At 41.2% G+C, this 26,448-nt stretch overlaps 1 long non-coding RNA gene and 1 pseudogene across 1 annotated transcript in view; one reads left to right on the forward strand and one right to left on the reverse strand.

The window, feature by feature from the left end:
• Positions 1-26,448, reverse strand: part of LOC118007086 — a 72,602-nt gene that overhangs the window by 35,436 nt on the left and 10,718 nt on the right. The window lies entirely within an intron of this gene.
• LOC118007083 lies at positions 6,859-7,440 on the forward strand (annotated as a pseudogene).

Here is a 26,448-nt window from a genome sequence, read left to right on the forward strand (position 1 = left end):
GCCATTCCCTCTGCTTGTACTCTTCTATCTCTCTGTCAAATGAATAAATGAGATCTTTAAAAAAAAAAAAAAAGGCTCTTGAATGTTTGATGCATGAGTTTAAATATTATTCTGCAGCTGGTGGAGAATCCGTGGTGCAGTCTTCCTCAATTGGATGGGAAGGGAGAAGGAAGAGAACAGAATATCAGCATCATACATGGAACTCTTCTAAACTAAACATGGTCCCTCCGCTATAGTTGAGAACCATTGTCACTTTCTATGCTAAAGAAATTTGTTCACCCGGGGCGCCTGGGTGGCTCAGTCGTTAAGCATCTGCCTTCAATTCAGGTCATGATCCCAGGGTCCTGGGATCAAGCCCCGCATCTGGCTCCCTGCTCGGCAGGGGGCCTGCTTCTCCCTCTCCACTCCCCCTGCTTGTGTTCCCTCTCTAGCTGTCTCTCTCTGTCAAATAAATAAATAAATAAATAAGAACGAGAAAAAGCACTCAGATAAAACCCTTAAAGGCAGAGAAAGGCTCTTGACTGGGATTTAACAGCAGCAAAGTGATAACTTGAGGTAAGAAACCAACCCTCTCACTCCCTAGCTTTGTATTCACCTTCTTGTTAATCTCCTTTTGACGGCCGTATACCTTCCCCCACCGTACTTTTCTCCCTCACATTCTTTAGCTGTACAACTCAGAGATAATCTTTTTCTTTGTATTTCCATGGCAGAGTGGATACAGACTGACATTTTCCAAAATTACATCAGAAACCACTAGGAGAAATAAAACAAGAAGATAAGAATAGTGCAAAAGAGTCAATTTTCCCAAGTACAGATGTGGGGTCCAAAGTTCCCTAAGATAGGTAATGTCATCAAAGCAGTGAGTCTGAGAGGTTCCACTGTTAAAGAAGTATCTTCCAACCAGGAACCCCGATCTCTACATAAAGGGATAAAACTACACAGACCACACAACTCTTACTAAAACCCTCTTTCGGGACCCTCTTCCTCTCCGGTTTTCAGGCATCCCAAAATTCCCAGGAGCTTTTCCCTATCCTACCTGAGAAGTCACTCTCTCATCCATGCTGTTTAATCCCACCATCCTGCTCCCTTGACTATTTCTCTTTTCTACAAACCATCACACATTTCACCTCCTAAAATATCACAAAGTCTGTGCTACAAACCACTATACCACTACACTTCTCTCTCTCTCTCTCTCTGTCCCCTGCCCTTTCCCTCCTCAACCTGGGCCTTTTTTGAAAACTATGTTGCAAGAAAGAAAAGATCAAAGGCCGTGAATGTCATACTTTCACCTGAGAGTCATTCTTTCCAATTCTTCGTCTGACTCTAAGCTATGTGACCACCAAGCTTTGCCTGATCTTCAGCACCCAGGAAAAATGCCAATGTTCACAAATCCAACCTCACTGTTTTTCAAGCCTCCCTAATCTGCTTGAGACCTATGGCCAAGCTCCAGATTCCTGATGGAGGTACATACCTACTTCACATCTGAAGAAGGGCAGTGGTTGATGTCGTTTGAAGTGGTGGGGTTCAGAGCCAACAGCCAAGAAAGAATTCTTGAGATGTCTTTGGTGCAAAAAGGTGCTTTTATTAAAGCACAGGGACAGGACCCGTGGGCATAAAGAGCTGCACTGGGGTTGTAAGAAGTGACTGATTATATAAGAATTTCTAACCTATGGAGGAGAGAGTGATGTTAGGGCTCCAGGAAACTGAGTCTATAGGTTTCTGGAGATTGCTTTTTTCTTATAAATCATTAAGACAGTTGCAAACTGATGGAGACTTCTGTCCTACACGACTGTGATATCTATCAGTTAACCATTTGTTTTTCCCTTTCCTTTGTCCTAGGGCAGCCAGGAGTCCCTGAAGAATGTCACATATATCCCACCTGGGGGGTGCGTTGTGGGGTGTTAGCTTGTGCTTTGCCCTCAGCCTGCCTTCTGCTCCCTCATCACTGGCGACTGGCACCCTTGAACACCAAGTTAATGATATAGATCATGTCTCCCAAACCACCTGCTCTGCCACCCCTGAAATAACTCTCTCAACATATTCCTCCTCTACCCCCAGCACCACCAACACTTCTATCATGGAGCTGGGAAAGATATTATCATAGAATTTCACAATATAACAATTCCTTTACTTTATTAGAAGATTAAGATTCTGAAAGAAAGCTGGGGAACACTGAGAGGAAGGAAAAGAGAGAGAAACTTAGGTAACTTAGTGGCAAAGGTCTGTTTTGAGAGGAACGTATAAGCTTTTATGAACTTCCTTTCAGTGGTTTTTTTCAGCAAAATATATTAGAAAGTTATATGAAAGGGAAATCCAAATCAAAACCTCTATGAGATACCACCTCACACCAGTCAGAATGGCTAAAATTAACAAGTCAGGAAACGACAGATGTTGGTGAGGATGCAGAGAAAGGGGAACCCTCCTACACTGTTGGTGGGAATGCGAGCTGGTGCAGCCACTCTGGGAAACAGTATGGAGGTTCTTCAAAAAGTTAAAAATAGAGCTACCCTATGACCCAGCAATTGCACTACTGGGTATTTACCCCAAAGATACAAATGTAGGGATCCGAAGGGGTACGTGCACCCCGATGTTTATAGCAGTAATGTCCACAATAGCCAAACTATAGAAAGAGCCAAGATGTCCATCGACAGATGAATGGATAAAGAAAAGGTGGTATATATACACAATGGAATGTTATGCAGCCATCAAAAGGAATGAAATCTTGCCACTGGCAACGACATGGATGGAACTGGAGGGTATTATGCTGAGCGAAATAAGTCAATCAGAGAAAGACATGTATCATATGACCTCACTGATATGAGGAATTGTTAATCTCAGGAAACAAACTGAGGGTTGTTGGAGTGGTGGGGGGTGGGAGGGATGGGGCGGCTGGATGATAGACACTGGGGAGGGTATGTGCTATGGTGAGCGCTGTGAATTGTGCAAGACTGTTGAATCACAGATCTGTAGCTCTGAAACAAGTAATACATTATATGTTAGAAAAAAAAAAGAAGAAGATAGCAAGAGGGGAAGAATGAAGGGGGGGAAATCAGAGGGGGAGATGAACCATGAGAGACGATGGACTCTGAAAAACAAACTGAGGATTCTAGAGGGGAGGGGGGTGGGAGGATGGGTTAGCCTGGTGATGGGTTTTAAAGAGGGCACGTTCTGCATGGAGCACTGGGTGTTATACGCAAATAATGAATCATGGAACACTACATCAAAAACTAATGATGTAATGCACAGTGATTAACATAACAATAATAAAAATGTTTTTAATGAATTAAAAAATTAAAAAAAAAAAAAGTTATAGGAAAAACAATGCCACCAAGAACTCTTAGTGTTCACCTGGAAGTGAGGACCAAGCATAATATCCTACTCAGACTTGCAGCCAAGTTGAAAAGGGAAATCAATTCTTGTGGTGGATCATTTCCAAAGATGACCACCAAAAATTCCCTCTATCCCTGTACACACGTCACTCCTCCCATCAAGAGGTGGAGCCTATTTTCCCCCGGACTGGTCTTATAACTTGCTTTGGTCAATAGAATGAGCCAAAAGTGACGTTCTAGTACTCCTGAGAACTACAAGAACTTTAAGGCCTTAAGACTTGTAGTTTTGGGGCTCCTGGATGGCACAGTCCGTTAAGCATCCAACTCTTGGTTTGGGCTCAGACCATGATCTCAGGGTCATGAGATCAAGCCCTGCATCAGGCTCTGAGCTCAGTATGGAGTCTGCTTGGAATTCTCTCTCCCTCTCCCTCGGCCCCTCCCTCCCATGCATGCTCTCTAGCTCTATTTCAAAATAAAAAAATAAATCTTTAAAAAAAAGAAGACTTGTAGTTTCTGCTTTTGTGTTTTTGGGAATCAGTTGACAGGTTAAAAAGTTCAGGCTGAGCCACTAAATAAGAAGAGAGAGGCTTAGCTAGCCCCCAACCATTCCAGCAGAGGCCAGACGTGTATGTGATACCGTCTTGGACATTCCAGCCCCAGCTGAGCTCCCAGGTGAGTACAGCCAACACCACATCTAGCAGAAAAACTACCTAGTGGAGCCCAGCCAACTCACAGAATCCATGAGAAATAAAAGTTGTTATTGTCTTAAGCCACTAAGTTTTGAGTAAGTTTATTACACCATAATATAGATAACTGAGATTTATTTAAGAATTCAACCCATCCCAGGGTGCCTGGGTGGCTCAGTCATTAAGTGTCTGCCTTCAGCTCAGGTCATGATCTCAGGGTCCTGGGATTGAGCCCCATACCGGGCTCCCTGCTCTGCAGGAAGCCTGCTTCTCCCTCTCCCACTCCCCCTGCTTGTGTTCCCTCTCTCACTGTGTCTCTCCCCATCAAATAAATAAAATCTTTAAAAAAAAAAAAATGGGTGGCTCAGTCATTAAGCATCTGCCTTCGGCTCAGGTCATGATTCCAGGGTCCTGGGATCGAGCCCCGCATTGGGCTCTCTGCTCCGCAGGAAGCCTGTTTCTCTCTTTCCTACTCCCCCTGCTTGTGTTCCCTCTCTCGCTGTGTCTCCGTCAAACAAAGAAATAAAATCTAGGAAAAAAAAAAAAAGAATTCAACCCATCTCAGTCAAGGATATCAATAATCTGGATCCCAGATAACCTCTTAATTTTTTTTTTTAATTTTTTTTTCTTAAGATTTTATTTATTTGCGAGAGAGACAATGAGAGACCGAGAGCATGAGAGGGAGGAGGGTCAGGGGGAGAAGCAGACTCCCTGCTGAGCAGGGAGCCCGATGTGGGACTCGATCCCGGGACTCCAGGATCATGACCTGAGCCGAAGGCAGTCGCTTAACCAACTGAGCCACCCAGGCGCCCCAGATAACCTCTTAATTTGCCCAGTTTTTGTTTGAATGGTCCTTTTGTTACTTGAGTGTTCTATATTGATCTCAACCATGAATTCCAGACAGTTCTGACTTCAAATATTATATCACATAGTTCCCATAAGAACAAAATTATTAGAGCTTACTTTGAGTTCAGAAATTCTGACTGCATTATCTATATTATTCCCTTAATATAGCTAATGCTTTAACTTCCTCTTTGATTCTGAAGATACTTTGGATTTTAGTATTGGCCTGAATTTTAAATTTTACTTTTAAAATGTCCAGTCCAGTGTCTGTAGTTGCTGTGATAATCTCCCTTTGAATGTGTTTTTGCAAGTTTATTCATGCTTTTCAAATGTAAATTCAATGTGAGAGCAATATGTATTTAGACAATAGTATTCATCAGATGTCACCACTGAAATGGAAGGATTCTCAAGGAATTCAGCTCTAATCCTTCTCTCTTTCTTACTCTATACAATCTCTGTGTGACTTAATCAATGCCAGTGACCTCAAATAGCATACATAAAATGATGACTCACAAAGCTAGACTTCCCATTTGGACTTCTCTCCTGAGATTCAGATATAGTTCCAAATGTCCACCAGGTATCTCTACTTGGATGTTCCACAGGCTTCCCCGACTCAGTATCTCCAAATGAAACTCACTGTCCTCCAAAACTTATTCTTCCTTAATCCTTCACTCACTGAATGATAGCAGCATTCTTCCAGAAATCTGGCATGTGGGTCTCCCCACCAGACCAGGAGCCCTAGGTCCCATTAACTCCATATCTCTAAATCTTAGTGCTCATTAAGCATTCTTTCAATTAATAATGAACTAATAATTAAATAAAAACTGTTCATTCTGGTTCTAGTTACCCCAATGAGAAAGATCAGCCCCTGTCTAACCCAACTAAATGTGTCAATACTTTCAGCACCATCTAGTTGTATCCAAGGCAAGACTTTGTGCAGAATCTTCATACCAGCAGCAGGAAGAGTGGGAACCAAATGAGCCACCACAGGCCACATATGCTTGGGAAAATTTTGGCCTCGATACAACCATGATGTACAGCCTTCTTTACCAGGACTAACAAAGTTGACCTGAATAGGTTATATGATGGACCCATTGCCTCAGGTCCCAAGCCCCTAGGGGACCAGAACACTGTTCTGAGCAAAGCATATCACCTTCCTAATTACAGGAAGGAGAACTTTTCCTGGTCATTCATGCTGCCATGTCCCCAAATTATTCTTGTACTTCACAGCTTCACAATATCAAATGGTGCTACCTTTTAGAAAACAAGCTTTTAACATGATTTTTTTTTCTGATCACAAATTCTAGCCACTTCCAAGAATTCAATGTCAACTCGAAATCTATGGTTTCTTTAAGGGATGTTAATCCCTCCTTATTGTTGGGCCATGTATACAAGCCCAAGTCCTGCCTGGCTCATTATGCCCTACTTTCTCTCTATGTAGCTCTGGAAATCCAACCTGGTTCAAAGTCAAACCAGTCTGGGTCATAGGTATTTTGAGTTTATCTTTGCAGCCTAAAAGTCTTTCATTTTCTTGTTAGGATCATGAGTGACAGCTCTGTGGTCAATATTTTTAAGACTTATGTCTGTAGGGGCGCCTGGGTGGCTCAGTTGGTTAAGCATCTACCTTCGGCTCAGATCATGATCCCAGGGTCCTGGAATCAAGCCCCACATCAGGCTCTCTGCTCTGCGGGGAGTCTGCTTCTCCCTCTGCCTGCTTCTCCCTCTGTCTGCCGTTCCCCCTGCTTGTGCATGCTTGCTCTCTCTCTCTGTCAAATAAATAAATAAAATTGTATTTATTTATTTGACAGAGAGATAGCAAGAGCAGGAACACAAGCAGGGGGAGTGGGAGAAGGAGAAGCAGGCTTCCTGCTGAGCAGGGAGCCCGATGCGGAGCTCGATCCCAGGACCCTGGGATCATGACCTGAGCCGAAGGCAGACGTTTAATGACTGAGCCACCCAGGTGCCCCAAAAAAAAACACTTAAAAAAAAAAAGACTTATGTCTGTAATAACTGCTTTTATATTCCAGATTAATTTATAGCATCTTAAATAATAAATTATTTGATCTGGCAATTTCTTTATGAAATCTAGCATAATCTCAGATATACATGAGACATACTCTGAGTTTATAATTCTAGATTCTTAAAAGTAACTATGTTTTTCATTCAAATACATTTGTTTTTCTGGAGTTTGGGGTGATTATAATGGGTTCATTCAAAATATTCATTATTGCTTTTCCCTGCTGATAGTGCTCTTACAAACATGGTGAATGTTCCTAAAACCTGCTGGACTTTCTGTAAGAGGTGTGGCAAGCACCAACCCCACAAAATGACACAATACAAGAAGGACAAGGATGCTCTGTATGCCCAGGGAAAGTAGCATTATGACAGGAAGCAGAGTGGCTATGATTGGCACACTAAGCCGATTTTCTGGAAAAAAACCTAAAACTACAAAGAGGATTGTGCTGAAGCTTGAATGTGTTGAACCCAACTGCAGATCTAAGAAAATGCTGGCTATTGAGAGATGCAAGAATTTTGAATTGGGAGGAGATAAGAAGAGAAAGGGCCAAGGGATCCAGTTCTAAGCTTCGTATTTGGTTTTATGAAGACAGTAAGATTTTGAGGTTATGTTCAAAATGAAAAAAAATACTCTTTATTAAAACAGCACTTCCCAATCTCATATTTGATTAAAAAAAGAAATTTAATCTCCCTGAAAACAATTTTTGGCATTAAAATTCATTACATCTGTTTACATAGTTATGGGGAAAACTCAACAAAAACTACCAATCTATTTAACATCTTGTGCTTGATGAAGCACATTAGAACATGAAATACAACATTATGGAACACAAATATACAGTCAAAAGACAGGTCCTTTCATTACCAGGCTGTGTTGGTACTTTTATAACAAATCTTATCACCCTCTCCCCATCCTTTGCCTTTCCATACATAGTCTATAAAACTATACTATTGTAAATTGAACTAATTAGGGAGGGAAAATTTAACACATTTGTGAAATGTGCGTTATAAATAAATCAATGCCAATGTGCTATCAGCAAAGGTCTTAACAGATCTACTCTACTTAATAAAGTAAACATAGTAACAGTTTACATGAGAATGGATAAAGTTCAAGTATCAGAAAATAACAATTCAGTTTAGGAAATATTTTCATTAAATTCTGAAAGTATTCTTTAGATCTATAAATTTAATGCACTTACTATCAAAATCCCAACTGCCTTTTTTTCCCAGAAATTAACAAACTGATCCTAAAATTCATATAGAAATGCAAAAAACAAACAAACATAATAGCCAAAAAAATCTGGAAAAGAAGAACGAAGTTGGTAAACCCACATTTCCCAATTTCTAAATTTACTGCAAAGTTACAGTAATCAAGACAGAACTGTAGAACTGGCATATGGATATATACATATTTATAATAATGGATTAGAATTTCAAGTCAAGAAATAAGCCCTTACACTTATGGTCAATTGATTCTTGACAAGAATGGCAAGTGGAGGAAAGACAGTCGTTTTCCACATCTGAAGATGGGACAACATGCAAAAGAGTGAAGTAGGACCCCTACCTCACACTATACAGAAAATTTAACTTAAAATGGATCATATACTGGGGTGCCTGGGTGGCTCAGTTGGTTAAGTGGTTGCCTTCAGCTCAGGTCATGATCCCAGGGTCCTGGGATGGAGTCCTGCATCAGGCTCCCTGCAGAGAAGCTCCCTGCTTCTGCCTCTGCCTCCCCCCATGAATAAATAAATAAAATCTTAAAAAAAAAAATGGATTGTAGACCTAAATGTAAAAGCTAAAACTATAAAACACGTAGAAGAAATCATAGGCATACATCTTCATGCCCTCTGGTTAGGAATGATTTCTCAGATATAACACCAAAAACACAAGCGACAAAAGAAAAATAAATCAGATATCATCAAGATTAATAATTGTGTACACCATCAAAAAAGCAAAAATAAACCCACAGAACAAGAGAAAACATTTGCAAATCATATATCTGACTGATATCCAGAATATGCAAAAAACTCTTACTCAATAATAAAAAGACTAATAATTAAAAAGATGGGAAAAGGATTTGAATAGACACTTTTCCAAAGAAGATATACAAATGACCAATAAACACATGAAAAGATGCTCAAGATCATTAGTCATCAGGGAAATGCAAATCAAATCCACTATGAGATACCAATTCACACCCACTAGGATAGCTATAATCAAAAAGATAGACAATAACAAGTGTTGCAGAGGAAGTGGAAAAATTGGAACCCTCATACACTGCTGCTCTAAATATAAAATGGTACAGCTGCTTTGGAAAAACAGTTGGGCAATTCTTCAAAAAGCTAAAAATTGTGTTGCCATATGATCCAGCAATTTGACACCTAGGTATATACCCAAGAGAAACGAAAATATAAGTCCACATAAAAACTTGCACACAGGGGCACCTGGGTAGCTCAGTCCGTTAAACGTCTGCCTTTGGCTCAGGTCACGATCCCAGGGTCCTGTGATCAAGCCCCGCATCGGGCTGCCTGCTCAGCCGGGAGCCTGTTTCTCCCTCTCTGTCTGCCTCTCCCCCCACTGGTGCTCGCTCTCTCATTCTCGCAAATAAATAAATAAAATCTTTAAAAAAAAAAAAAAACCTGCACACAGGGACACCTAGGTGGCTCAGTCAGTTGAGTGTCTGACTCTTGATTTTGGGTCAGGTCATGATCTCAGGGTCCTATAATCAAGCCCAGAGTTAGGCTCCATGCTTAGCGAGGTTTCTGCTTAAGATTTTCTCTCTCCCTCTCCCTCTGCCCCTCCACACCCCAGCACCCACTCTCTCTCTCTCAAGTAAATAAATATTTAAAAAAAAAACACTTGGGGCACCTGGGTGGCTCAGTTGGTTAAGCATCTGCCTTTAGCTCAGGTCATGATCGTGGGGTCCTGGGATCGAGCCCTGAGTCGGGCTCCCTGCTCAGCGAGGAGTCTGCTTCTCCCTCTCCCTCTGGCCCTTGCTCGTGCTCTCTCTTCTCGCTGCTTCTCTCTATCTCAAATAAATAAATAAAATCTTTAAAAAAAGGATATAACTCAGAACAGCCAGATGGAAGAGATACATAGGGCAAGGCATGGGGAAAGGGTACAGAGCTTCCATGCTCTCTCCAAACTAACCACTCTCCCAGCACCTCCACTTGTTCACCAACCCAAAAGCTCTCCAAACCCTGCCCATCCTTTCATGTTTTTATGGAGGCTTCATTATATAGGCATGATTGATTGAAGAACTGGCCATTGGCAACTGATTCAACCTCTAGCCCCTCTCCTCTCCCCAGAGGTTAGTGGGTGGGACTGAAAGTTCCAACCCTCCAATCACATGGCTGGCTTCCCTGGCAACCAGCCCCCATCCTTAGGTGTTTTCAAAAATCCACCTCATTAACATAATGAGCCACTTTATCATATCTTCACTTAGGAAGTTCCAAGGTTTTTTTAAAAAGATTAATTTATTTATTTGAGAGAGAGAGAGAAAAAAGAGAGAGAGAGAGAGCTTGCACACATGTGCTTGTGCATGTCCTACTGAGGGGCAGGGCAGAGTGAGAGACTCTTCAAGCGGACTCCCTGCAGGCCGATGAGGGGTTTGATCTCACTATCTATGAGATCATGACCTGAGCTGAAACCAAGAATTGGATGCTCAACTGACTGAGCCAACTAGGTGGCCCAAGAAATTCCAAGGTTTTTAGGAGCTCTGTGCTAGAAATGGGAGCAAAGACCAAATATATATCTATTATCTATTATCAATCACAACATCATTTTCATACAATGGAATATTATTTGGCAATAAAAAGAATAAAGTACTAATGGGTAAACCTTGAAAACATTATGCCAAGTGGTAAGTGAAAGAACTCAGTCACAAAACACATACTATATGATTCCATTGACATGAAATGTCCAGAACAGGCAAATCCATAGAGACAGAAAGTAGATTAGTGATTTCTTAGGGCTTGGGGGGACAGAGTAGGGTGGGAGTGGGGAGTAACTGTTAATAGGTCCCATGCTCTCTCTCATTCTCTCTCTCAAATCAATTTTTTTTTTTGTTATATTCACAATATGTACAACCATAATGTTGTGAGCTATTCAAGAACTTTCAATGAATTCCTTTTCTGCTTAGGTGAGTCAACAGAGAATTTTGTTGCCTACACCCAGGAAACTTGACTGATAAATGCTTTCACATTCTAATCAGATGATCAGTGGTACCTGTTTAGATACTAAATTTACCAAGAAACTGTCTGACTGTAATTTGGCTTCTCACATGTTAACCTGGAAACTTGGGGCTTCTTGGTAACTATATTTTGCATTGAAAATTAACTGGTATTTAGATATTAGATTTCAGGTGATGAGTAGGGATAATGTGAGTCTACTTCAAAAAGAAAGATCTACTCCAAAAGTTGACAAACTTGAACTTCATATGCTACAATGCAGACATCCAGAACACGGATTGTGGCAAATTCACCACATTAAGGGTATCCTATGGAGACTTGGCCTGGATAGCCACCCAGCCCTGCCCTTTCTGCAGAGTTATAACTTCTACGCTACCCTCTGACACCTGGAGCTCAGTTATCCCTGTAGCTTTCTCATAGAGTTATTGCAGGCTGAATCAAACTTACTAACAATCCACTAAATCTCAAAACAGGCAACAGACTGAACAGGTTCAAATTAGAAGTTCATCGCTTGCCAGCAAGGCAAGTTATGAATCTTGAAATGAACTGTGCAGATGCATCACATTTGCATAGTTTCCCATTTATCACCAGTAAGCACCCCATACCAAAACCATATGGAAAGAAATCATCAGAAAGCAATCTGTGTCTCCAAATTGACTATACCTCATTAATTTCTGGCTTGATTCTCTTTAACTTGTATTATTAAATATTTGCTTGCTGATTTCATTTCTTTAAACATAAGTAATGATAATAATTATATCACCTTATATTTATGGAGTTGTTTATAGTTTTCAGAGAATTTTCTCACCCAGTGTCTCATTCGATCCTCACAATGATCCCTAGGAGAACTTGTAGTCTTATCTTATAAATGAAAAAAACAGAATAAATAGCTTGTCCTGGATCACACAACTACTATGTAACTGAATATGGACTTGAGCTTAGATCTTTCAAAACCCAACAACCCATCCCAGTAGAGGTTCCTGCCATTACGTGGAAAATCCTTAACAATTCCATATTGCATAAACATTATCCAAAATATTTGGATAAACGTGCCTCCAAAATGCTAACCTAATATTACCTCTCCACTTTCAATAAAGGCATGGACCAAAGAAACCAGTGTTGTCATCTTACTTCTAAAAACAAACAAATAATCAAACAACTTTCTATCAGACCAATCTTAAACCTCCAAATAAGTAAACTCTGGATCTCTAATAATGCTTTTAAGAAGTCAACTCCTGGTTTTATGTTTTATATTCTCCTGATTCTACAGGATCCTACCTTCATTATCAGGGAAATACTAGCATGTAGTACCGTGTACAGTTCTTTACAACTTGCATAGTGCTTTTACATGCATTTTGTTAAATTCTTACAAATAACCCATGTGGTGGTATATCGCACGAGTATTTTTATCTCCATTTTGCAGATAAGGAAATCAGGGCTCATGGTGATCAAAGGCCTTTCTCAAAACGACTCATCTCAGAACTGCCAGGGCCACAACTGGTTCAAATTTCAGAACTGCCATCCTTCCCTGCACCAGCATATAAAGCAATGAAGACCTTCACAGAAATCCCAGTAGGCACATTCTTTCTCCTCTAAGGAAACCAAAGGTGTGATTTCATTGCCTTCATACTTGCATCCTATTTTTCTCTAAGTCTCCTTTTCTTCACAATTGCCTCCTCCAAAGGGTTTGTACAAACCTGTTATTGATAGATCCTTTCTTTTCCTGCTCATTCTTTGGAATACCTACGAGGATTAATTTTTTTAATGTTTGTAAAAGGACTTCGTAATCATGTACAGCATGAATATATATAGGAAAGTATCTTTGTAATAATTACCACTTACTCGGGCGCCTGGGTGGCTCAGTTGGTTAAGCGACTGCCTTCGGCTCAGGTCATGATCCCAGAGTCCTGGGATCGAGTCCTGCATCGGGCTCCCGGCTCGTCGGGGAGCCTGCTTCTCCCTCTGACCCTATCCCCTCTCATGCTGTTTCTCTCTCTCTCTCTCTCTCTCTCAAATAAATAAATAAATAAAATCTTTTAAAAAAAAATAATAATTACCACTTACTCAGAAGCTAACAATAGCAGCCTTCCTTCCACCTCCCCACTCCCCACTCCTTCCTTCCTTTTCCCTCTCTCTCCTTCCATCTTAAACAGTTCAGAGCAAAAAGCAGTAATCCATCAAATCAAAAGCCAACATAGATACAAGACACAAAATGCTAGGAATATAAAAGACCACAGTCTCCTGAGTCAATAAATTGCTCTGATTTGGCCTAAATTCAGGGCAGGGCCATGGCTGTGGCTTCATAAAGCTGAGTCCCCGTTTCCTACCCCAACTATTTGTGGGATAAGCTAAATGATGAAAGACAGCAAAATAATATGTAATATGCTCAGATATTATTTTAATATGTAATGTGTAATAGTATGTAATATGCTTAGATATTATTGCAGAATGAAATATGCTTAGATATCAGTGAAGTATGCTTTGCATTAGTCCACTAAATATCAAAATTTTAAATGCAATCTAATTAACTCAGATAAAATATTAGAAAAATAACAAAATATATAGTTTTCTTTTATTATTATTTTTTTTTATATAGTTTTCTTTTAGAGGACAAACCCAGCCATTACCTATATATGTCTGCTTTTGAAGGTACCAGAAAGATAAGGTCCCCAAATTTTGGCTTTGCCAAGGGAAAAACAAGTATGGCCACAGAAAAAGAATTTGCCCTTTTCAATCAGATTATGACATGTGCTTTTTTTCTATGTTAAATCATTCCTCAATACACACAATATCTTTAAAGTTTTTTTTTTTTTTAAAGATTTTATTTATTTATTTGACAGAGAGAGACACAGCGAGAGAGGGAACACAAGCAGGGGGAGTGGGAGAGGGAGAAGCAGGCTTCCCGCTGAGCAGGGAGCCTGATGTGGGGCTCGATCCCAGCACACTGGGATCATGACCTGAGCCGAAGGCAGACGCTTAACAACTGAGCCACCCAGGCGCCCAAGAGTATTCTTCTTATCTTAAACATTGGGAAAAGTGAGACTCAAAAAAGGAAATAACTTTCTACAGGTCTCTAATGCCAAAACTAAGGCCAAATAGTGATGAACACAGTGAAGCGGAAAGACAAAGAGGAAGAGTCATGCAGAATGGAAGCAGGAAAAAAGGAGATGGTAGAATTTTTCGGGTGTGGGTCAGCAGGGAAATCCACAACACAATCCAAACAATGTCAAATAGCACAACTAACAAGCTAGAAGACCTTCCATGCCATAGTAGTAGATTCTGTCTGCACCCCACCCACATCCCCCATACTTCCCATTACCATGCATACCAATCTGACTTCCAACTACCAGCATCTCCCATTCTCTGCCTGTGCTCCAGCCTTCTCTGGAGCAACTGCTGGGGGATTAACATCCCCCTGGGAATAACCCTCTACCAAGGTAGATAAATACCCCAGAGCTTCCTTGCCTTTCAGGAGAGTTGACTCTGAGATGTGTGTTCTACGTTGTTTCACAGGGTTTGCCTGGTGAGATTGTCCCCAGTTGCCCACAACAGTAACTGGCTTAATAACCTACCCTTTATTGGCTGCCTTCTTTTCTCTGTCTCACTTTCCCACTCCCTACCAGTGTTTCTTGGGACTAACTCACCAATGAACTATTTGCATAGAATCTTTGTCTCAAGGTCTTCTTCTTGGTTGCCCATGTAGTAGCCTATCCTGTGAATTTAGAACAGTGGCAAACATGTGCTGGAGTTACCTGACTCCAATGAATTCATGCACTAGAACTCATTCAAGAACTAATATGTCAGGGCGCCTGGGTGGCTCTGTCGTTAAGCGTCTGCCTTCGGCTCAGGTCATGATCCCAGGGTCCTGGGATCGAGCGCCGCATCGGGCTCCCTGCTCGGCAGGAAGCCGGCTTCTCCCTCTCCCACTCCCCCTGCTTATGTTCCCTCTCTCGCTGTGTCTCTCTCTGTCAAATAAATAAATAAAATCTTTAAAAAAAAAAAAAAGAACTAATATGTAAAAGATAAGTTACTATATCACTCATTTTCTGGGCTGCACTAGCTAGTGGGTACTCTGCAGAATGTGAGCCACATCTCACTCTCTCCTATCCTTACGGTCCAGACTCCTCTAAGTTATTTTCAGGAATCCCCGACTGTGTCTCACGTATGCTGCAAACAAGTCAGTCAGGTCCCTACCACTTAAGCTGGCTCTGCCCCCTGCCCGCTGCCCCCATTGAAAGTCACCATCTCTTCCCCAGGGTTCTTGACACACTGAGGTCACCCTGAGCTCCCCAGGATGGGAAACGAATGTCCCTTTCCCCACTTTGGTCATACTTTGTCACATGGGCAATTACATGGTATTTTTTGTATTCCCAAGTTACACATATACTCTCTGTAGACAAGTCCCTCTGGAATCTGTTGCCTGCAGCCCCTCTGGCCACAAACCTCAACCATGAGCCCATGGGGCCATTTTTGAGAGCATCTCCAAGACAGATACCATTCTTTCCTCCCCAAAGCCTTTTTCCATAGTCATCCCTGAGCTCTCTTGTTCTTATTCCTCCCCAAACCCTCCCACCTACAGACCCTTGATGCCCCATTAATATCTCTTCCCAAGTATATGTGAAATTGCAGGACTGGTCACAGCTTAGGTCCAAGCAGGGATCCTTGCTTCACTTATTATCCAACACAGACATATACATATCATCCACACTTCCTATCATTACTCAGTCAACCTCAAAAATCAGAGCTAAAGTGATTTTGGACACTGGAACCAACTGGATGCAGTGATGAATTGGTTTGGTAATTCCCATCATAGAACCAACTCTATAATGTGTGGTCATAAACTCGGCGATTTCCATTCTGTTCTGAGACCTTATAACCTTTTCTAAAGAACATAATGTACTTTTACTTTGCCCTAGAAATTCTACTAAGGCTTTTGGTCCAAAGTCATAAAGTTCTGACCTGATTAGATAGGGGTAGCTAATGGGAGAAATCAGAGGTCCAGGAGTTTTGAAGGGTTTCAAGCAGAGTTTAATTGGAAAGTTAAGAAAAGATCAAGATGTAACAAACTGGACGTAGAAGCACATGAAAACAAAGATAAAGCTCAAATGCCACATCTTTTTTTTTTTTCTCTGTAATCTCTAACCCCAACATGGGGCTCAAACTCACAACCCCGATATCAAGAGCTTCATGCTCTACCGACTAAGCCAGCCAGGTATCCCACCATATCCTCTTCATCCTTCTGTTCCCTGCACACACATGTACACACACACATACACACATGCACAGCCATGCATACACACGTAGGATCACTCACTAGACAGGCACACAGCACTTGGCTTAATACGGGAATGCTGATTCTAGAACTGGACTCTCTGGGGGCAAATCCCAGATCTGCCACTTAATTACTTTTGTAACTTAGATAAATTACTTAACTGCCAAGTGCCTCAGTTTCCCCATATGAAAATGAAGATAATAATAATTGTTTAAAGTTCTAATGATTAACTATTTTTAAAGTGCTTAAAAGAGTGAATCACAGAGTAAGCACTTTATATAATGGCATGTATTTTGCTATCTTCTGTCTTATTTTAATCAACTGCACATTTTGTCTTACCATTTCTACTAAATTCAGACACCAGAGGTCAGAGATCACCTCTTCATACTGATATTTCTCCTACAGGGCCTTGCATTTGCAAGATGCTTAACAGTAAATGCTTACAGAATTTGATATGATGTACTGCCCACCAAAGCTGAGGCCTCCTCCAGCCCCATAGGGAATATTTTTATCATGGCATGATGCCACAATGATAAAATCAATTCAGTAAAACAAAAGTAAATAGAAAGGAATTTGAAAGAATATGCAGGGGCGCCTGGGTGGCTCAGTCGTTAAGCGTCTGCCTTTGGCTCAGGTCATGATCTCCAGGTCCTGGGATCGAGCCCCACATCGGGCTCCCTGCTCAGCGGGGAGTCTGCTTCTCCCTCTCCCTCTGCCTCTCCCCACTGCTCCTACTCTCTCTCTCTCTGTATCTCTCTGTCTCAAATAAATAAATTAAAAAAAAAATTCTATGAAAGAATATGCAAATATGCAGTAAGAAGAGGGATCTACTGATACCAAACATTAAGTAATAGTAGGGACCAAGTCTGAAGGCACAAAAACCCCCACCAAAAATACCAACATGCTTAAGGAGATCTTGTTTCCTTGTGTTTCTCATAATATAAATTCAAATTGAATACTTCTTACAAAACTAAGAGGAAACAAAGAATCCAAAAATCCATTAAAGCATAAGAAACATGTGCATTTTACATGTACCAGGTAGAACAGGCTCATCCAAATTGATCAAAAGCCCAATTTCATACATAGGAATAAAGGTAATAAATGCATTTGTTGATTCCTAGTGCTCCACCACCGCCACTTCCCCCAGTAATAACAGCTACCATTTATTATCTACCTATTCTGGGCCAGACACTTTAAATATATAGTGGTACCTTCCAAGTTACCTCTTTAAGTCGAGGTAAAGGAGAAGAGAAAACTACATAAAAATTTTGAAAGTTGGGGAAAATAGCAAGCAAGGTACTGGAGGGGCTCTTTGAAAATAATACTATTAATAGTGAATTTTAGCAAATAGGCTATGTAACCTGATCTTTTCCATTTCGGATTTCACTTGAAATGAAATGGTCTATGGTGTGGAACAAAGTCTTCAATGCCTGAACAGAGAAGTAATACTTAATGTATTATTGGAAAATGTTAATTTAATTATGAGTGAAAGCAATTATCTTTCTGTCAGCATTAATACATCATTCCAGTATCTTTAGACATCTGTGAATCACACAGGCAAGACTCACAGCTTGGGAAACTATTTGTAAAATTTCTTTGGCCAAGGATCTTTAAATGATCATGAAGATTAGATTGTAACCCAAATGTATTTACCAATAATGAAACACAATTTTTAAAATACCATAACAAATTATCTGATTCCCTTATGTTTAAAACCCACACATGGAGGCACCTGGGTGGCTCAGTTGGTTAAGCGACTGCCTTCGGCTCAGGTCATGATCCTGGAGTCCCGGGATCGAGTTCCACATCGGGCTCCCTGCTCGGCAGGGAGTCTGCTTCTCCCTCTGACCCTCCTCCCTCTCATGCTCTCTGTCTCTCATTCTCGCTCTCAAATAAATAAATAAAATCTTTTAAAACCCACACATGGCTGTGGCCGTTAACTAAAATCTGAGAAATACATGATCCATGAATTAACTTAATCAGATGCCTGAATGCAAACATGGTCAGAAATATTCCCTCTCTTCAAAGGATAAATTCGTAAAAAAACAAATAATAATAATAATAATAATAATTTATGATGTAGGAAAGATGTTAGGGTTCAAACCTGGGGGCCAAGAAAGAATTCTTGAGGCATCTTTGGTGCAAAAAGGTGGCTTTATTAAAGCACGGGGACAGGACCCGTAGGCAGACAGAGCTGCAATGGGGTCATGAGGAGTGGCCCATTATATACTTCCAAGTTGGGAGGGGGTTAGAGAGAGCGCAAGCCTCCCAGGTATTTTGGAAACAAGGTTTCCAGGATTCTGAGGGGGCTAGCTATTGTTAGGAAAGGTCTTTATTACTGCTTAGTAAAAACTCAATCCTGAGATTCTTCAGATGTATATCCAGGGGTCATATGCTTGGAGGGTGATTGCCAACATGTTATCTGGGGTGGGGGTGGGGGGAGAGAAAAAGGAAGTTTCCCAAGGAATTTCTATATGTTAAAGTAGACTTACAGGGTCCTGGGGATCGGGCTAAGATTGCCTTTTGCCCTTAGCAAAGCATTAATATTGAGGCAGCTGAGTTCCTAGAGGAAGGTCCCTCTGCCTGTTTCAAGGGCTTATCAATGGGCTATAGGTAGTAAGGAAATTTAATAATTTTTTAATTTGTTTCCCACATCAGTTTATATTTGAAAAGATAAGTTGATCTACTTACAAATTTATGTCTACTTTCTTAGTTGCTAACACCATTTTCCCTTGTAAACTGTGGGCATACCAGACTTTAAGACTGAAGGGGAGTAGAATTTGCCACCTCAAAATATACTTCTTTGGCTTAAAGATTATGTGGGGCTGTTTATTTTTAAGAAACAGCAGATTGGGGTGAAGCTCTGAAAACTCAGTAGAAGTTAACCCTTCTGTAAAAAGACATTTACATATATAAGGGATTATTAGTAAGGGTGTCTCCCTCAGTACCAGCAAGAGGGAGATGATTCTAAATCTCTAGAAAACTTTACCAGTGAAGAAGGCTGGACTCAAATCTGCATCACAACCTTACCCTTGTTTACCATGCTTCACCTAATAACCTCTCATAACGAATTCCCCACCCCCAACATTCTCTTTTGTCTTTAGCTGAAGATGGTATTTATTTAACGTGCTGGCTTGGGCCATCTCCAGGAATTACTCAGTTTTCCTGAGTCTTTCCCCAAGTATATAGGAGGTATACACTGTTATTAAACTTGTTTGTTTTTCTCCTGGTAATTTGTCTTTTATTGCAGGTGGACTCAGCCAAGAACCTAGCGAATAGAGGGAAAACTATTTTTCCTCCCCTATAAGATAATATGTATTAAACATACATGTGTTCTATCAGTCAGGACACTGCCGGTTGCAAGTGATAATAAAACCAACTCAAACTCATTTGTACTAAAAAGAGAAATTATCGACTTGATTAACTGAAAAGTAGAGGGAAGGAATTCTAGTTTCAGTCACAGCTGTAGCAAACAATGGCATCTAGGACTCACTACAGTCCATGCCTTGACTTGCTAACAACTATAAACCTTTCTTTACATACAGTTTTAAAAATGTGTCCTTCCAACATTATGCAACTATTCAATATGTCACCAAAATTGCACTTGCCCCCTTCCCAAAAGGATATGCCCCAATGCCAAATCTCATTACACTATTCGACTCAAGATATCTGGGCGCTATCTCCCAGACAAGTCTACATGTAGTTCCTTGTTCCCTGGAAGTCTCTGGATAGATTATTTAACCACCCTAACAGATCCAGTATACAAAGGTTGGAGGGAGAGGAGAGTGGAAAACAGGACCACTGTTAGAAAAACAATTCCCATTTGAAAAAAAAAAAAAAAAAGGAAAGAAGGAAAAAACCACAATGATTATGAGCAATATATCCTACTTGAGAGGAATATCAACTCCCTGCTATAGAAAACCAGCTGCCTCTTGTTTTGTTCTCTGACAGAAGCCCCCTTATTCACTGTCCTCTCTATCTGCATCTGAGATGGGCATTAGAGGGAGAATCTCCTCTTAGGGGGCTGCATTTTTTAGCAACTTGATTCCCATTGGTGCAGGTTTGGGGTCCGGAAAATAACCTTTTAGGTTAACCAGGAGATCACAAACCTTTGCTCACTGGACTTAGAGTTTCTCCCGCAACACAACCTTCTTTACAGAAGCTTAATAAGTTTGCTTATATTCATTCATTCAAAGACTGAGATGGGTGGAATAAACATATAGAAGAGGATACTTGGACATGAACAGACATTTCTGCAAAAAAGACATCCAAATGGCCAACAGACACATGAAAAAGTGCTCAACATCACTTGGCATCAGGGAAATGCAAATCAAAACCACAATGAGATACCACCTCACACCAATCAGAATGGCTAAAATGACAAGTCAGGAAACGACAGATGTTGACGAGGATGCGGAGAAAGGGGACCGACCCCTCCTACACTGTTGGTGGGAATGCAAGCTGGTGCAGCCACTCTGGAAAACAGTATGGAGGTTCCTCAAAAAGTTGAAAATAGAGCTACCCTACGACCCAGCAATTGTACTACTGGGTATTTACCCCAAAGATACAAATGTAGTGATCCGAAGGGGCACATGCACCCCAATGTTTATAGCAGCAATGTCCACAATAGCCAAACTGTGGAAAGAGCCTAGATGTCCGTCAACAGATGAATGGATAAAGAAGATGTGGTACATATTTACAATGGAATATTATGCAGCCATCAAAAAAAATGAAATCTTGCCATTTGCAATGACATGGATAGAACTAGAGAGTATTATGCTAAGCGAAATTAGTCAATCAGAGAAAGACAATTATCATATGATCTCACTGATATGAGAAATTTAAGAAACAAGACAGAGGATCATAGGGGAAGGGAGGGAAAAATGAAACAAGATGAAATCAGAGAGGGAGACAAACCATAAGAGACTCTTAATCTCAAGAAACAAACTGAGGGTTGCTGGAGTGGAGTGGGGTGGGAGGGATGGGATGGTTGGGTGATGGACATTGGGGAGGGTATGCGTTGTGAACTATGTAAGACTGATGAATCACAGACCTGTACCCCTGAAACAAATAATACATTATATGTTAATTTTAAAAAAGAATAAAAAAATAAATAAAATTATAAAAAAATAAAATTAAAAAAAAGATACTTGGCCGATGGGATCATCAGGGCTAGAAAAATGCTTCCTATATGTACATCAACAGGGTTTTCTTTTAAATATTTGTTTGTGTGTGATACAGGATATGAGGAAAATAAGAAAAGAAATGCTTCAGGACATCTAGTCCCACTACTAATAAGGTAATGATAGAAATAAATGATTTAACAATAACATAATCAAGAAGCCAGACTCTGAGATTAGTAAATACATATGCATGACTTCCCTATGACACTTGATAACATGAACAGTTTCCTATGGAAGTTTGTTTTACTTGCATGAAAGTATATTAAATAGAATACATCTAGATGGCCAATTTATTCACTTAAATAAAATAACAACCTGTGATGCTTTAAGCCAGTATTTGAAAACACATCAAGGATTCAAAGTTAATATAGAGGACTCCAAGGAAAGAATTAAAAGCCTCAGGGAAATTGTGCTGCAAAAACTGGAATGATAATGAGCTGAAATTTCAAATTTGTTCTTGCCATTAGTTAATGCATTTGGGCAGAAATGTTGCTTAGAACAAATGTTATTTCAGGGCTTCTAATAACCAAATGCCTTTCTTTCTCAGCCTCTACCCATCGCAAAATCATGAGTCCCTCAAGTCCCCTTCTTTAGGTCATATAACCCTACAAGTTCACCTCTTTAGCACAACTATCTTTATCTCTCTGCTTGCTCTGCAGTAGGAAGTAGTCATACCCATCATGGAAATCTGTGCATCAGACCATTTCTGGTTCAACAGCTGAGTCCCACAGTCTGCCAGATTCAGGGAACTAGATAATTATGGATATTCCCTACACTAAAGGCTACCAATTAGTGGACATTTTTAATAGGAAACAGGTGTGGATCTCAGCTAACAAACTTAACTGTGCAAGAAAGCTCACATCTCTTTATTGTCTTTAAGCCAACCTAAATTGGACTCTGAGCCCTAGTTCCTCCTGGCTGGCAAGAAATCCAGTCTTAATCATTTGCACCCATCTCCCCTCCCTTCCGTGTGGGCTGTAAAATGTCCCAACCCCAAATCAATCATCAATCACCCATCTGCAGTGGTTACAGCTGGAAAGTCCAGTGACCTGTGTGTTACAATTACTTCCTACCTCCTGGGACGCATACATTCATCAGTGAATAATAAGAGCCAGAGAAAACCCCTTTGCCTCCAGAGGCTGTCCCAGTGACAGTGCCATAGTCTTGTTCTAATTCCTATGTTATATCTCAGACCTTTGCCTGCCCTGACTCCACACTTTCACCTAGTAAAATATCCAAATTCCTAAGCCCTTGTTCCCATCATGAGGAATGTAGACAACCCTCAGCTAGGACCACAGGACCTGAGGCAAGACTGGGTAAGTATAAGGGACAGAGTCAAGGAACTAATCAGATCTATACGAACGCCCAGAAGTTCATAGTCAAAGTGTAGGTAAGGTAAATGAGCAATCCGGTGGTGGCTGCCAGAGGACTGGAAAGTGTCCATTGAATTGAGCAGTCAAGAAGGCCATTTGGTCACTTTGATTAAAAAAAATAAATAAAAACCACTTCAGCGCAGTAATAGGAAGGGAAATCTGATTGAAATAAGAGTCTTTTAAAAAGTGGGAAAGGGATACAGCAGGTTTCATCTGTTCTTTTGAAAATGTGATAGCTAGAGATGATGGGGGGTGGTCTGCCAAGGCTTGTTATAGTTTTTTTTTAAGATAACAGCAATTTGAGAATCTTTAAAGGCTACAGGGAAGGAGCCAAGTTGACCCCATAAGACAAATAGTGGAGAAAGCCGTAACTTCATTCCAGTGGAGAAGGGAGGGAAGGGACTTAAAAGCACAGAGACAAGTGTTTGTTTATAAAAGGAAAAAGGAAAGGGGTATCCCTTATGAATATAGAAAGGAGGCAAGGGTAGGGCTGAAAGGAAAGTTTGAGGTCATGAAATCAGGAAACTTGTAGGAGCTCAAAACTCAGAGCCTCATTTTTCCCTATGCAGTACAAGACAAAATCGTTGTTGAGTGATGGGGTGGACAGTGGGCTTGAGGCATGAGACAAAGATTTTAGTTTTGTTTACTTTTTTTGGTTTTGCATATACTTATATAGTGATCTCACTAAATTTACCTATTAATCTTAAAGTTTGAGGGTTCTTTTGGGTTTTCTAGATCCACGATCTTGAAACCTACAAGTAGTAAGTTTTATTTTGCCTTTATAAAAGCTGTGCCTCTTTTTTATTTTACTTGTCTTACAGCATTGGCTACTGCTGGGCTTACATTAATTTTTTTTTTAAGTTTTTTTTTTTTAATTTATTTGACAGAGAGAGACATAGCGAGAGAGAGAACACAAGCGGGGGGAGTGGGAGAGGGAGAAGCAGGCTTCCCACCAAGCAGGGAGCCCGATGCGGGGCTCGATCCCAGGACCCTGAGATCATGACCTGAGCCGAAGGCAGACGCTCAACGACTGAGCCACCCAGGCGCCCCTGGGCTTACATTAATTCTTTGGCCAGGGATTCCCACACCATGTTGAGACTATAAATTCAGGCTCTACACCTTTATGATACAGGTTTAGGGTTTTAATTTCTCCAGGAGACTTATTCTTCCTCACCCCAGACCACACCTGGGACAAGACTGCTTCTTTCCTAGACCCATGGGCAGAGGCTTCTAATTACTCTTACACATTAGGGCAGCCTTTCCTGGTGGACAGCTTTAGTCTACCATTCCAATTCCAGCTCCCCACCTCACACAGAGCCAAGGACACCTCTCTTGGGGGGACAGTCCTAGCCTTCTGTGGCCCTAGCATAGGGCTATCTACATTCTTTGTGATGGCAACAATGGCATGGGAACCTGGATCTTTTTCTAAGTTGTGGATGTTAAACTTTAGCCCCTATAAATGGGTTTACATGCAGCCTTTTGGGCCACCAGAACACCAGTGTGAATGCTTTGAGTTTCCTCTTTCTTTCCTTCTGGCAGCTGGTGGTGACTTCCCTTTCTCATTTCCAGTTCACCTCTGAAATTATGCCTTTTTTTTTTTTTAAGATTTTATTTATTTGACAGAGAGAGACACAGCGAGAGGGGAACACAAGCAGGGGGAGTGGGAGAGGGAGAAGCAGGCTTCCCGCTGAGCAGGGGGAGTGGGAGAGGGAGAAGCAGGCTTCCAGATGTGGGGCTGGATCCCAGGACCCTGGGACCATGACCCGAGCCAAAGGCAGACACTCAATGACTGAGCCACCCAGGCGCCCCTGAAATTATGCCTTTTTAACCAACACTGTAGTGAGGTGGAGTGGACCTTGAGGCCTTTCTGCTGGTATTCTAGTGGTCCCTTTGTGGTGCTAATCTGCAGAGTTATATAGTTTTCTTCAGAAACCCTCAACAACCCCGGTGGATGGATGCAGAGAATAAGGGCTGCATTTATCCTAGCCTGGGCTTTGTAGGGCAGGCAAGATAGAAAGACAGGGGGAGGGGCGCCTGGGTGGCTCAGCTGGTTAAGCGTCTGCCTCTTGGTTTTTGGCATCAGGCTCCATGCTCAGCACGGAGTCTATTTGAGATTCTCTCTATCCCTCTCCCTCTGCTCCTCCCCCCTTCTCTCTATCTCCATCTCTAAAAAATAAATAAATCTTAAAAAAAAAAAAATCTGGTGTTCAGGGGTGCCTGGGTGGCTCAGTGGGTTAAGTGTCTAAGTGTCTGCCTTTGGCTCAGGTCATGATCCCAGAGTCCCGAGATCAAGCCCCACATCGGGTTCCCTGCTCAGCAGGCAGGGAGTCTGTTTCTCCCTCTCCCTCTCCCTCTCTGCTCGTGCACTCATGCTTGCTCGCTCTCTCTCATGCTCTCTCTCTCTCAAATAAATAAATAAAATCTTTTTTTTTTAAAGGTTTTATTTATTTATTTGACAGAGAGAGACACAGTGAGAGAGGGAACACAAGCAGGGGGGAATGGGAGAGGGAGAAGCCGACCTCCCGTGGAGCAGGCAGCCCGATGCGGGGCTTGATCCCAGGACCCTGGGATCATGACCTGAGCTGAAGGCAGACGCTTAACGACTGAGCCACCCAGGTGCCCCAAATAAAATCTTTTTTAAAAAATCTGGTGTTCATACCCTAATACCCATCCTTTACCTGACTTTCGTGGCAACTTGAAACCTCTCCTATACAGGCTTTGTCCCCACCCCAGGAACACAGAAAATCCCTCTGCACATGCTGATGACATGCCCCCAACTTTGAGGAAGGATACTTTGTTTTGGTATATTATCAGAGTGTCTCAAGGTCGGTGAGATTTTTTATTGCTATTGTTCTTGCTCTTGAGTTATAAATTACTATTTAGGTTCATCAACATCAATTTAATTTGAAAAGAATTGTTTCGCTAATTCTGTAGTAGTAGTGAAATATTCTGCAGCCACAGTATTGGGGCCCATAATGTTCCAATAAATGGACATTTAAATGTATATCCACTGAATTTTTATGATTCCCTACCACCTGGGATCTCTGTAGATACCGAAAGGAAATTGAATTTGATAAGGCTGACATGTTTGAGACATGCTCATCTCCCCCATCAACACTGAAGAACATGTATGTGGTGATTTCCTACATGAAATATTTTGCAGACTTTTAACTTGGAAATCCCATCCTATAAAATTAGAAAAGCCCAGGCAGGTCAAGAGAGCAAGTGTACTAGGTGTACAAGGCCATTTGAATGCATACTGAAACACAAAGGCCACAAACACCCACAATTACCTGGTGGCTGAGCTGGGCCTAGAAGTCAAGGGTTATGGCTCTCAGTCTAGGGCTCATTTGTAGGTCCTCCATCATGGCATGAAGCTTAGAGCTGAGTTGAACTGTGATGTCTTGCCAACATAAATAATTGCTCGGCTGATAGAAACTTGAGGGGGCAGATAATTCTATGTCAAAAAAAAAAAGACTTGGAAAGCTCAAATCCAAATCCATTCCACCATATAAATTAGCCAATTTCACAGTGTACAATAAGAAGCACTACTTTT

Source organism: Mirounga leonina, unplaced genomic scaffold (assembly GCF_011800145.1).
Source record: "Mirounga leonina isolate KUSES-001 unplaced genomic scaffold, KU_Mleo_1.0 Mir_101595, whole genome shotgun sequence".
Taxonomy (NCBI): domain Eukaryota; kingdom Metazoa; phylum Chordata; class Mammalia; order Carnivora; family Phocidae; genus Mirounga; species Mirounga leonina.